The sequence below is a fragment of the Peromyscus maniculatus genome, chromosome 8, assembly GCF_049852395.1.
Source record: "Peromyscus maniculatus bairdii isolate BWxNUB_F1_BW_parent chromosome 8, HU_Pman_BW_mat_3.1, whole genome shotgun sequence".
NCBI classification, from domain to species: domain Eukaryota; kingdom Metazoa; phylum Chordata; class Mammalia; order Rodentia; family Cricetidae; genus Peromyscus; species Peromyscus maniculatus.
The window spans coordinates 82,476,679-82,487,216 of NC_134859.1; positions in this window are offsets into that span (position 1 = coordinate 82,476,679).

The window sequence follows — 10,538 nt, forward strand, 5'->3', positions numbered from 1 at the left end:
ATCCTTCTTAATCTGCTTTACTGGGTCTTTTGTCACAGTAATTAGAAAAGTAAGCAATAAACCATTGTCACCATCATCTGTCACAGACAATTTTACCAAGTCCAGTACTACATGACTACCACCACCCACATTCATCATGACCATGACCCTAACCATCATCATAACCACCTCTACAAACTCTAGTGACTTCACGGCCATTATCACCACAACCACCTCTGCTTACCCCTTAGAGCCATTGCCTGCCTGAGCCAAACTCCTTTGTGACTGCGACTCCTGGCCCCAAACTGAGTAGTTTCCAACTACTTAGTGGTCTCTCCCAGACTCGACAAGATGCGCTTTCTTCTCGGCGATCTTTTCCCTAATCACTGAGAGATGGGACATAGGGACGGCCAGCTTGGCAGCACCAGGGGGCAATAATTTTCCTGAAGGATCTTCTATAACCGACTCCTGTAATAAAGCTGCACATAGAGAAACATAGAGAAGATCTCTCTCTCTCTCTCTCTCTCTCTCTCTCTCTCTCTCTCTCTCAATCTCTCTCTCTCTCTCTCTCTCTCTCTCTCTCTCTCTCTCTCTCTCTCTCTCTTCCTGGACTACACCAACTCCAACGTAAAAGGGTAAATAATAATAAGCGCAGCTCAGCATGGAGCTGGAAGCGGGAGGGGTTGGGAAGTCCTCTCCCTCTCTTCCCATTCCGTTTGTCCACTCACCTGGACCTCTCCAAGGGCCTTCATACCTTTGCAGTTGCAAAGGACTCAGCACCTTTGTGGGCACTGACAGCCCCACGTGCCCATATTCTTGGCTGCAATGTGAGCCAGCCTGATGCTGCAAACCCTGTCCTAGCAGACAATGAGAATGCCCGCCCCCATTACCTTTCTGCAGGCCGGGAGATGCACACGACTATCTCCTGTGCTCCCATTGCCGTCTCCGAAGGCTGTGCTGGAATCACTTTACAGGTGGAGTGTCTGAGACTCGAAGAGGTGAACACTTGCCTCAGGAGGAAGTAGTGGCGTCATAGCTCCCAGGTTCACACCCCTCCCCATTAACATCCTGATCCCAGGTTACTCCTCCCCTCCATGCCAGCTCCTCAGCCTTTACCCTCTAGACAGCTGCTGGGGGCGCTGGGGAGGAAGGACCCCCATCTCAGAGGGACTGAGTCCTGTCTCTAGGTCCCTGGCTGCTCCCTCTTGGTGTCCACAGCCCAAGACAGGCTTAGTTAGAGGCTAAGTGGGATGGCATTTCATGCCAGAGAGGAGGGCTGAACTCTGCCAACTTCCACCTTTCTTGCCCCAAGAGAATTACTTCTGACTCCTCAGTCCCATGTCCAACCAGAGATGGGGTGGCAGGGGGTGGTCCAGGGGAGAGGAAAGAGGAAATGCTAGGTCTTTACAGCTGTATCCCATCTGCCCCTGGCAGGCAGCCAGCCAAGATAAGTGAAACTTGCTGCCCCCGCCCCCCCAAGGAGTTGGCTTGGTGGCTTTGAAGCCTGATTGTCTCTATACTGACTCTGAGACATAAAGGTGGAGCCTATTGGATGAGGGCATGGTGGGGCCCAGAGATTGGTTCAGGGTGATTGAGACTTGATTCTGGAGCTGAGTCGGTAGTAAGGGAAGTGGGAAGAGGCAGCAATTTTGGAGTCCAATTGGACTAACTTGAGCATCATAACGGGCCGTTTTCACAATGCCCTCTCTTCTCCACTGTCCACTCAGGTATGGAGACTAATGCTGTCTCCCCGCCTGAGCTCTGCTCTGTTGGAACCACATAGAACCCACGCTCACCAGCTTCTCCTACCTGTGAGCCTGACACAAGGTCTGCCCCGGGAGCACGGCTTGAATGAAGCTCTCTTCCTTTAACACAATGGTTGGGTTGCATCGGGCAAAGGCTTCCGGGCAGATCACTTTTCCTGTGAAGATCTGGGCCATACCCATACATGGGCCAAGGAGCCACAAGACTTGGTCAGTTCATTCAGGCACAGGTAAGAGGGACATGTTTTCCTCAGATTCCGTGTCATGGTGAAAGGCCCTATCGTGAGGGGGACGAAGGGTGTCCGGGCTCTCCAGTAAAGGCGTGTGGGACAAATGCTGGAGCTCAGGGCCTCAGAGCAGCCAGCTCCTCCCTGACTTCAGTGGTCCAGGCTCTCTCCTCTCTGAGCACAACCTTCCTCTAGGAGGTTCCTCTCAACTTCCCACCATGATCCTTTGAGCTCCCAGGGGCCTCCGAGCTGCCCCACAATTAGAAACTGGATTTTCTTGTAGCTGTTTTTTTTTGTTGTTGTTGTTGTTTTGTTTTGTTTTTTTTCTACACATTTATTTTCCTATTTAAAAAAATATTCTTATATGCCTGAGTGTTAGTCTGCGTATACGTATGTGTACCACGTGCATGCCTGGTGCCTAAAGAGGTCAGAAGAGGGTATAGAGTCCCCGGAACTGGAGTTAAAGACAGTTGTGAGCTGCCATGTAGGTGCTGGAAAACAAAACCAAGTCCTTTGCAAAAACAAAACCATCAAGTGCTCTTAACCGCTGAGCTATCGCTCCAGCCCTTCGTAGAGACAGTGTCTCACGAATCTCGGGCTGGCCCTGAACTTGTTCCGTAACTGATCCTCCATCTCTCAAGTGCTAAGACTATAGGCCTGCGGCATCATGTCCAGTTTAGAGGGTACTGGAAGGTGGAACCCAGGGCTTTTGGGCATGCTAGGCAAGTACTTACCCAACTGAACTACATCTCCAGCCTAGACTCAGTTCTTTATTTGCTTTTTTTTTTTTTTTTAAAAACAGGTTTAAACTCAGTTTGTAGCCAAGATGACATTGAACTCCTGATCTCCCCCCTATACACTGTTATGGCCCACAAGCTGGGATTACAGGTGTGTGTCACAATGGCCTGTTGGATTCAGTCTTCTCTGGCTGCCCTGTGTCCAAGGCCAGGCAAGATGGTAAAGGACAATGAAGTCGAGCTATTCCACAGCTAGAACATCATGGAGTCAGTATGTAGGAAAAGACAATGAACCATCAGAGGCCCAAGAGCCAGTCTGTGGACGTATGTGTAGTGACAAGCCCATCCCTTCCTTGCTCTGAGCCTCAGTGTCCTCATCCGTAATGAAAGGCATAGGATCAGAGCCTCACAGAATGAGTAGTCAAGGAAACAGTGTGGGCGAATGTGCTTTCAAAGTCAGGGGGGCCGGAAAGATGTCAATTAGTCTCGTATTTGATGCCGCTATTGATGGTGGCTTCTAGCGAGAAACCGGATGAGGGGTAAGATGACATTTCAACACTGGGGACTGGGCCCAGGGTCCTTCCTGCTGCAGATAAGAGCCAGAGCTGTGACGGGCCTCTGGCTTCAGGGAATTTCCCACGGGAATTAGTGGAGGAGGAGACGTCCCAGGCCCAAGCTTATCTTCACTCCGCTTTGCTCGGCCTGTGATAGTCTGGGAAGTGGGGTCAAGTGCAATTGTCTGGGTTGGTTTCCAGCAGGGGAGGGCAAAGGGCACTGATGTAGAGTCTGGACAAAGTCATGTCTGCTGTGCCTGTTGCCTACAGAGAGAAGACTCCCTCTGATGGCCAGGAAAGAGCTTGGTGTAGAAGGATTGCTTCCCAGCCCCTTCCATTAGGAGGTGGGCTCTGTTCAGATCCACGGATCCCAAGAAGGGGGCGAAGGGAGGGGGCCTTTGAGGACAGAAAACCAGAGGCACCAGATCTTCCCGGAGAGTCTCTCTCTCTGCATGTAGCAACCGACCACCTTCCGGAGAAGGGGAGAAGGCAGCCTGGCTCAGAAGAGTCACGGGTCTCTTATTCTGCGGAGAGACACCGTCTCCAGCTCCTTGGGAGCACCTAGATGGTCCAGACAGTGGAGAGGAACTTCCTGCTGCTGCCCCCTCTACTGGGCAGGGCCACAGCTATAGCCTCGGAGATCTTCTCATCTTAGGGGTTTCCCTCCACCAAACAACAGTATATCCCTGGGATGGGGACATGGTGTTCAGTTATACATTGTAAGCTGGTAGACAGATTTTGGGGAAGGGAAGAGCCAGCCCAGAGGTACAGCTGGGAAACTGAGGCCCAGTGGTACCCATGGCATGTTCCAAATCTTTCAGTGGGCTGGTTACAGAGAAGGGAGAGGTTTTAGCAGTCTGTGAGGAGCCCTTGCCCAGTTCCCGGTGTGACCTGTGTCACGGCTGCGCCCCTCCAGGCCTACTTTTCTACTTGTGACAAGCAGAAGACCTTCCCACACTGTCTTTGCTCCTGCACCATGAAGCCAGGTTCTTGTCCAGTCTGCTAGGTGCCCCGGAAGTGGGGGGGAGGGCCCCCTGGAGGAGCCAGCAGATGAGGAAGTGCTGAGTTGACACTCAGAGCCCAGCCACCTGGCTGAGCAAGTGTATTCATGCCTAGCCCTCCCCTCCAGACCTAGGCTCAGCTCCGAAAGGCCTTCCCAGCCCATCCCCGCCCGGGGCTCCCCCACTCAGCTGGAAACTCTTAAGCAGAAAGGTCGTCAAGATGATTAAATGCGAACAGATTTTCAGCTCTTTTTCCACTTTAATTAAAAATGTGCTCTCAGTTCAGAGGAAGCTGGGAGACGAAGGAGAAGCTCCCCAAAGGCCACCGGGCTGAAAAGTGAAAGAAAAACACTCAGGTGTCTGAGGTTGGCCCTCCATGGCATGAGGTCAGGGGACTAGCCTAGCGCTGTCATGTGTCCCCAGGTCCCGCACAGCAAGTACAGCCTGGAGGCCACTGGACATGAGACATTGAAATAACACAGGTGGGAGCTGAGTAAGTCCACATCCTGGAGCCTGTACAAGCTGCAGTGGGAGAGAGAAGAAATTTTATTTATATACCTGCACTCCTGGGGAGTTGCCAGTGTGGGGAAGGGGATGAGACACTGGAGTCTGACAGAGAATTCAGGAAAGAAGGGGGATGAGTGACTAACTCCCCACACAGGCACAGGGGGTGGCCCAGGATGCCAGCATGCAGATGGCAGCTGAGGGGACACAAGTGTCTGGAGAAGCAGTGGGAGGCAGCGACCCTCGGGAGATTTAGGATGCCAGTGTGGGAGAGGCAGGTGCCTGGGAGGGGGCCCTGCTACGCAGGGGGGTGAAGCTATGGCAAGGAGTGGGTGGGCAGTCATGGTGGCTTTGTGAATGGGGAGGGGGGAGGCAGAAGCCAGCAGGGGGTGAAGCCCCCACCACTGTCGTCTCCTCCCTCTTTCTCTTGGGGCCCTGCAGCTCCGTGAGAAGAGGGAGAAAGGATGGGAAGGGATGTTGTAGGGACACCTGAGAACATCCGCAGGGGGAGGAGGGAAGGCGGGGGCAGGGAGCTGGCACAGGCCGCTGGAACAGCATCGCACAGCCCTTGGTCACAGATCCTGTTTCCGGTCTGGCTTCAACCCTTGGCAGGCCCTGAAGTGGAGCTTCCCTCAGAGAGTAGAAGACAGGATGATCGCGTTTGAAGTTGCTCTGCATGTTCTGGTTCTGATCTCCTGGGCGCTATGCAAGGCAGAGGCCTCCCACCGTTTCCTGGTCCTGCACCGGGTGGTCCCACCTGCCCCCTCTTGGGATGGGGAGCCTGCCCTTGTCGCTGCTTTGGTGAGCCAAGAGGGTGTTCCTGAGTTCCACTCATCACCTAGCTCCCAGGCAAGAAAGCACCACAGAGGGGTGCTCAGACCCTTCAGAATCCAGCCTGGCATCTTTCCACATCAATCTTGGCCTGCTACATTCGGCAGTTTCCCCCAGCCAAACTTAGGGGCCACCAAGAGAGCAAGGCCACCAACTCAGCAGAGCTCAGAAGAGGCAGCTGGACCCTGAGCAGGGAGGGAGCGCAGGTGTTCCTAGCAGAGGGGGACCATTGGAAACTTGAACATGGAACAGGGTTGTAGGAACGGGAACCCCATCTAGAAGTGTGAGGAATCCATTTGTGGACAGCCTGAGGGTGAAGGAGCAATGGGCAGAGACGGAGCCAAACACACTGGGGACAGACTCTTCAAGTCCTGTCCCTGGCAGGTGATGAGATACTCTCTGCCCCTTGGAAGGCCCTTTCTGACCCAAGTCAAAACCTCCTGCTCTCCCTGGCCTTGACTGGTTCCTGTCACCTGCATTATTCCAGCTCTCTGTCTTGGAGGAAGGGGAAAGACCTATGTTTAGATCTGACCCGCAGCCTCCCTTCCCTGTACCCGCATTGTCTGGTAGGAGGTGGACCAGTCACCTGAGACAGGGACCTCTGATAGCCTAGATCCCCAAGTGGCCCCCGCCCTCGGCCTTCCCTCATTCGGTTGTTCCACTTTTGGAGAACCCAGGGACTCCTCAGCAGGCAGCAGCCTATTTTGCCAGGCTCCACACAGAGCAGCGCCTGGCACAGTAGTGGTGAATCGGGAAGTGGGTCTCTATTGGCGGGCACCGTGGTGCCCGGAACTCGCGATTCCTCCCCAGTGTTAATTATCAAAATTAACCGAACACTATAAATAACCCAACTCGGAGACTCGAAGAGCCTCGCTTCTAATTAATTCATTTCCAATCAAGACACTTCTACGCCCCCTACCCTAGAATCCGAGGGACAGGAACCTCATTGTGCAGCTTTTTAAAATATCGACCTCCGATAAGCCATCCCCCTCACCGCTCCTGAGAGCCAAGAGCCCAGAGAAGGGGGGGGGGGAGGAAAAATCAGCTTGCTTTCTTGGAAGGGGGGAGCCTATAAATAACCACATATTGGTGCATTTGATGGACGACATTCTCATGGAGATTGGCTTTTGCTGGGATGAGGAGACGTGGGGGGTGGGGGTGGGGTGGCTGAGACTTCCATCTGCCGCCTCGTTTACTGGGCAATAAATTTTAAAGCAAGACTGTGAGTACCGTCCAAGGCCTTTGTGCTGGCTGGAGCTGGGGAGACTGATCGATAGAGGAGGGGGAGGGGGACAGAGAAAGCAAGCTCTAGGTTAAATGTGGGGAGGGGGAGGAGCGGAAGGGGCGTCAAGGAAAGAAGAATGACGGGCAAGGGGGAGGGGTGTTTCTGGTCTCACCTTGCCACCCGGCCCAATGGCTGCCCTAGAACAGTCTACCCTGAATTCTATCTCGCTACTTCCCCTCCAGGACCTCCATGGTTGTGGGTATCCTTTGAGAGACTAGCTGTGAATGAGGCTACAGAGCAAGTTCAGGGCCAGTCTGAAATGGGATGAGGAGGAGGAGAAAGAGGAGGAAGAGGAAAGGAGGAGGAGAGGGAGGAGGAGGACAAAGAGGAGGAAGAGGAAAGGAGGAGGAGGAAGAGAAGGAAGAGGAAGAAGAGGGGAGGAGGAGGAAGAGAGGAGGAGGAGGAAAAGAAGGAAGAGGAAAAAGAGGGGAGGAGGAAGAGGAAGAGGAGGAGGAGGAAGAGGAGGAGCAGGAGGAAGAGGAAGAGGAGGCGGGGAGGAGGAGGTTACCTGGGGAAATGGCTCAGTGGATAAAGTACTTGGTCCTACACTCGTGGAGACCGGGTTTCTATCTCAGACTGACTAAAGCAGGGCAGATGGCAGCTCCCCTCAGGAAACGGAGACCAGGGATCCCAGGCAGGCTGGCTAGCAAGACTGGCTGGAACTGGTGAAAGACCCGGGCTCAATACAGTGGGAAGCGACGGAGGAAGACATCTGATATCTCCTGTCAACTTCAGGCCTCCACGTGCACACACACACACACACACACACACACACACACACACACACACACACACACACCTGCATAACACACACAGGCACACACACAGGTGAGCATGCACACACACCTGCATAACACACACACACACATACACACACGCACGCACGCACGCACGCACGCACGTGGTTGTCATCGCGATCGTCAAGAGCTGGGCCATGCCATGGCATCCCACTGTCCCCCTGACAGTGCCCAGCAGCACTGTCACCTCTGTCTCAGCCCTCGCTGTGCTCCATGCTCCAAGCAGAAGCCAGGAGAACCTTCCTTTGGTCACTGGGGTAGGTCACCCACTAGCTGGGAGCTCCGCAAGACAAGGCTTTGTCCCCTAGGGCGGAGTAGGTGTCCATCAAGTAGGGAATCCCTCTGGGGTCAGTATCAGTGGGCACCCATTCTAACCCATCTCAGGCCACCGAACTCCTGCATGGACAGATTTCTGAGGGACTGAGAGACTGACTCCCTGTAGACCCCGGGGCCTGAGAGGCCAACTCCAACTCCAGCCTCCAGTCTGGACTGCTGCCTTCTCAGCTGCAGATGACCCAGGTGGGGAGGGTGGCCGTTTCCCATGCGTGTCCTGTCGTGGGCTTAGCTGAGAACAGTGCAGCAGGATGGGGCTGAGGCGGGGGCTGCCTGGAGCCAGCCCCTGGGCAATCTGATCTCCATTAGCCCTTCTCTGCTTCTCATTACTGCGGCCGGGCGGTTTCGGAAACACGGCATGTCCCCCCAGCTTTTCTCTCCTTCCTCTGCCTTTTGAGGTCCTTGTCCCATCCCTGATTTCCTTGGAGACCCTCTGCCTCCTCCATCAGGCCAGTAATGGTAGCATGAAGCCACCCAAGCACTGGGGCCAATGGTGTAGACCTCAGTCTCAACCCAACTCAGTCTGGGGGAGAGGCACCCAATTTTGCTACTAAAGAAAACCAACTCTTCCTCTCTCACCCCATCTTTCTGCTCTGAGAAGAGGGGCTGATGATTGCCCCCTCCCCATCATCTCCGAAGATCCCTGGGCATCCAGCTTTGAGCCACTGAGGGCAGGAGACAGGAACGAATGAGCTGAAGCCATCAAGTGTAAGGATGGATGATGTCGAGGCCCAGGTGAAACAGAACTCAGCTAGAGAAGTGACCGGAAGCCAAGGCTGTTCACAGGAGTCTACTCTCCAGCCCCACCACTCACCACGTCCCTCTTCTGGATCACTTCCTCCCTCCCGTCTGCCCCTAGAAACACTAGGGAAGGTGTCACATCTTCCAGGAAATTCTCCACTGCTTGAATCCTGGGACCTCAGACAGCAACACGCAGACATGGTCACTACTTCCCTTCCTTTCCTGCTCAGGTGCTGAGTCCCCCAAGAGTGTCTCTGTCTATTCCTTAATAACTTTTCCTGCCTGGGACAGAGTGCTCAGTGACACAGAGAATGAACCATGGACACAGAAGGGCTAGGTTGGGAACAGCTTAACTGGCCCTGGTAGAGGCTGGGGAGGGGGCAGAAAAGAAGGGGACCCTCTACACAGCCATGACAAAACATTGCTGAGAAGCCAGGGAGAGGAATAGGCTGGGGAAAGTGGAATGGCCATCCCTGTCTAAACTCCTCATGCCGCATGTTCAAGGACCGGGAGGAAGAGGTCGTGTTCTTCTTTTAATGTCAGATAGTGATGTTTACAGTTGACAGTGACTTTAAATGACTTTCTTCGTGCAGGGGAGGGGAGGGGAGGCATCTAGGCTGAGCGGGAGGGGTGGTGGGTGGAGCCCCCTGTCAGCCTCTCCTCACGTTCCCAGCTCCTCCCACTCCCACACTCCCTCACTGCACAGTGGCCTGGGGTCCGCCTGGAAAAGCTTGCAGGAGAAGGCAGCCACAGAGCCCAAACAGCCTTGACTAAATGTCTAAATGGACAGGCATGGGCAGTGCCCAGATGGAGTGTGGCAGACACTATTCCTGCCCTCTGGGCCTTTCAGGAGGATCCAGACACACAGATGGGGACAACCATGGATGGGCAGCCAGGAATAACAATAAAACAGCGTGAAATCAGACTCTCTGTGTGTATACATACATGCATATAACATGAACTTCTTCAAGGTTCAGTTCATGTGTTCTCATTCATATAATCCGTTGCCGGGTACCACGTTGACACTTTCTGGCTTATGGGAAACCTAACTTTTTTATGGAGACCACATACTTTCCACTCTCTCTTCACCTCTCTGCCCACTCCAGGAGTGACCCAAGTGTTGCCATCAGATGGTCAGGGGATAGACATACCATTAAGTCCACCCATTTGGGGTCTGCTGGGCTTTCTTCCTGCTGAGGGTGCAGAGTTGGGATGCTGTAAGCCTCCTTAGGGACGGCATGATGAACACGGCCAGCCGACCTGAGAGGAAGCAGAGCCAAGAGTCGCTCAGCGGGATTTATCATCTGCACTTTAGCTTTGCCTGGACCGTGACCTCAACTCTGCCCAGGAAGCTTCAGTTACACTGAACCATAAGCTCTCTCTCTCTCTCTCTCTCTCTCTCTCTCTCTCTCTCTCTCTCTCTCTCTCTCTGCCTTTCTGCTACTGACAGCCCACAGCTCTTACCTACCACAGTATTCACTGGCCACACTGGTACTTTGCCCCTCCTGCTCCCTGCTGGGCCCAGCACTGGGTGCCCGAGGTCCACAGAGACACACTCCTGCCTTCAAGGAGCTCGGGCTCCTGAACCTTGTCCTCTGGGACCACTTGCTGAGTTCCCCCAGGCTGCCTCCAGAACTCTGTTCACACTATTCATTTGATACATGCACGGGCTATTTACTACACACCAGGCTTGGTGACTGTTCCTATTTTTCTAGATATCGCCTGCTTCCGCCCTTAGACCAATGATGCTCAACCTTCTTCATGCTGTGACCCTTTAATACAGTTC